Raw genomic sequence first — 2,995 nt, 5'->3', positions numbered from 1 at the left:
TGCTCTCCTCCCTGCTCTCCTCCCTGCTCTCCTCCCTGCTCTCCTCTCTGCTCTCCTCTCTGCTCTTCTCCCTGCTCTTCTCCCTGCTCTCCCTCCGATTCTCCTCCGGCTCTCCTCATGAACCCACCGCTGCCCCGCCCGGAGTCGCATTATTCATGGCGGCGGGTAATCTCGGCCCCTGGAAGGTAGGCAGGCCGTCATACACATTTTAGCCCCACTGAAAAATGATTTTGGCCGTCCGTCGGGGGCAATTTTCGCCTCCCGCTGTTTCCGGCCCCCGCCCTGCGCAGCCCCTTCCTGCCATGTCTAACTAAATCCCTGCTCCCCTTCTTGCAGATGGACATCCGACGGCCTGCTGCTTCTCCCTAGCACGACGTCGTCCTCATCATCAACGGCGTCCTCTCTATCGACGGCGTCCTCTCTATCGACGCCGTCCTCTCTATCGACGCCGTCCTACTCATTGACTGAGTCTTCCCCGTCGACGGCGTCCTCCTCTCCACGACAGCCTTCCATCCGACCCGACGACGTGCCCCCAGGTAAGGTCGACAGCATCCTCTCTCTCTCCTCCCTTTCGTGCCTCCTGGCCGCGCTCGGCCGGAGTGGCCTGGCCGGTGCCGGGTGGCCTGCGCCTCGTGGGGCCACCTGTTGCCCGCCCTCCCCGGAGCTGCGCGCCCCGCGGACCGGTGCCGCCCTCTCTCGCAGACCCTCTCAACTGCGCCAGGGGTTGCCACCCCCATCGGCGACGGGGTTCGCCCGCCGCCCGACAGGGGATGCAAGCAGCACCAAACGGGCGCTCTGTCGCGGACTTCCCCTAAATGCACTGCAACTAATAAGGAATCATACGTGTGACCACAATTGGGGATATTTTTGTTTTGTTGCCTTAATTTAGTGACAGCTAAGAAGTTGCTTTAAATCAGGCAATATGTATACCATTTTATTTACATACAAAAATATCCGCTGATTTAGTTGCGTATTGCCCTACATGTGTTTCAATTTTTGATGACAATTTTAATTGCCGCCTTGAAATGTTAGATATACTTCCTTTCTTGGCAAGACATAAATTTGTTGCCAAAAATGAAAACGCATGTGACCTTAGTAAGGCGACACTTGAAATTGTGACCACAAATGGCAACATAAGTCGGACAGAAGTGAAACACTTTTGCTTTAGATACGTTAAAATGTTCAAATTTTCTGTTGAACACAATGATCAAGTAATCTAATGTGGAAATAACAAGTAAATTCACCAAATTTTTCTCAAAGTTCTCACCTTCTCTTGTTCATATAAATAAATTTAATCAACAATTTCAACTGTGAGTAGTACCTCAGGTTTTAACATAAGTACACTTAGCAGTGGAAAGTATAGCTATACTTTAAAAAAAGTAATACACTGACAGCGCAAAATTACTCGTCCCAATATCTCTGTTTAGAATGTTATTCCAGCGTATTAACTGTGTAATTTAGAATACACTTTTACTCAGTAGTTAAACAACGGATTGATACTTGTTTGTACAATGTCTTTTAACTAAACTCACAAGTGCAAATTGGAACTTTAGTATGTAACAAACATAAAAAGTGCAGTCCGACTGCGGACTAACTGATAACAAAAGCCCAATACTGCAGTCGTGAATAAACTTCAGAAATTACCCTCCTTTTTTCTACATTTTAAATGGAGTTTGATGTCTTCAAATTCAACACTACAGTTTAAACTGTAGTCTAAGTGAAGATCCTTCCACCCGGGTTTTGTTGGCAACACATTTGTTTCCAAATAACATCTTTTTTGATGCCAAAATTTGGAATCATGTGTCACCATACACAGTGTAATCTCGTTTCTTCTACCTAGTGCCCGACTTTTGACATATCTTATTGTTGCTTGTGAAATAACATTAGGAGTTGTTCATGTCTGATGAGTTACTATTTTCACACACATGTTTCCCTGCGCAGGTGTCGACAAGTTCTGAGTGAGAAGCTGCACCTTGTGATGGGGTGTCCCTGGAGAAGCTTCGCGATGTTCGGTGCGTCTCTTCGCGGCTGTCTGCTCTGCGCGCGTCGAGGCGCCGCCGGGGAGCGTAGGCACCCGATCGTGCGCGGGTGCTCGGCGCTGCTGCCTACCACCCGCCGATCTAGCAGCAGGTCGTCGACTGGCGCTCAACATGACAGGTATTTGTCTACTGCCGTTTTCCACTACAGTGCTGTGTTTGCTCCCCTGCGTCGTGTCGCGCGGCCCTGGAGGATGATGTTGTCTGGCGGGGAGGGGGCGCCGCCGTCCGTAGATCTCTCCCCCGCCGGATTGACCCTGAAACAATTATTATCCTCTGGGCGCGCGTGCTAAAATAGATTAGCTAGTTAAGTTTGCATGTTGATGCCGAGCAACCTCCCCGATATGAGATCCGCCTGCGTGCGAATGGCGCACATGGGGCTGCTCCCCGGGGAGCGGGGCGGGGCGGGGCGGGGCGGATTGACGCAAGGGGTAACGCCACCCCGCCCCACCCCGCCCCGCCGGCCGCAGGTGTGGCGCTACCCCGCGCTCTATGCGGCTCAGCGGTAATGACTGCGAGGGTCGTCGGACGGCCTAAAAAGTGGTTGTTGTTGTGACGCGGGATTGGGGGAGAGGCTTACCTCGTATTGATTTATCTCCCCACGGTGGCTTGCTAACTGGTGCCAGTAGTGCCTCCTGCTGCACACTTTGGTTCCACCGTGCTAATGACTTTGTGCAGAGCTCTTTCCCCCTTCCCCTTTATTTTGATCTGGGATTATTACAATTCCTCCTACGCCCGAGCGCGTGTCAAAACTGTTGTCCTTTTCCCTCGTTTGATAACATTTTTTTCTTTTTTTTTTTTTTTGCTGTTGTGGCCCGGCTGCGCCGCTGCGCCCTGCGCTGTTATTGAAATGCAGCCGGGGTGTTTTGTAAATACATGAAGTCTGCGGTCCATACGGGGCGGATCGAGTTTCGCTATCCGACATTACATTATTGGTGAATCCCTAAAGGCCGGGGCGG

The 2,995-nt window shown here is 51.1% G+C and overlaps 1 protein-coding gene across 2 annotated transcripts in view; it reads left to right on the top strand.

Moving 5' to 3' along the window:
* The window catches only part of LOC113206002 (uncharacterized), a 191,803-nt gene that overhangs the window by 6,619 nt on the left and 182,189 nt on the right, over positions 1-2,995 (top strand). For both annotated transcript variants that reach the window (XR_008011522.1, XM_026421866.2), the window contains exons 3-4: positions 337-536; positions 1,942-2,157. The gene's annotated coding sequence lies outside the window, so the exon portion shown is untranslated. The remainder of the gene's footprint in view (positions 1-336; positions 537-1,941; positions 2,158-2,995) is intronic.

Source organism: Frankliniella occidentalis, unplaced genomic scaffold (genome assembly GCF_000697945.3).
Source record: "Frankliniella occidentalis isolate FOCC.00 unplaced genomic scaffold, Focc_3.1 Scaffold136, whole genome shotgun sequence".
In the NCBI taxonomy this organism is placed as follows: Eukaryota; Metazoa; Arthropoda; class Insecta; order Thysanoptera; family Thripidae; genus Frankliniella; species Frankliniella occidentalis.
This window is presented reverse-complemented; position numbering and strand designations above follow the sequence as displayed.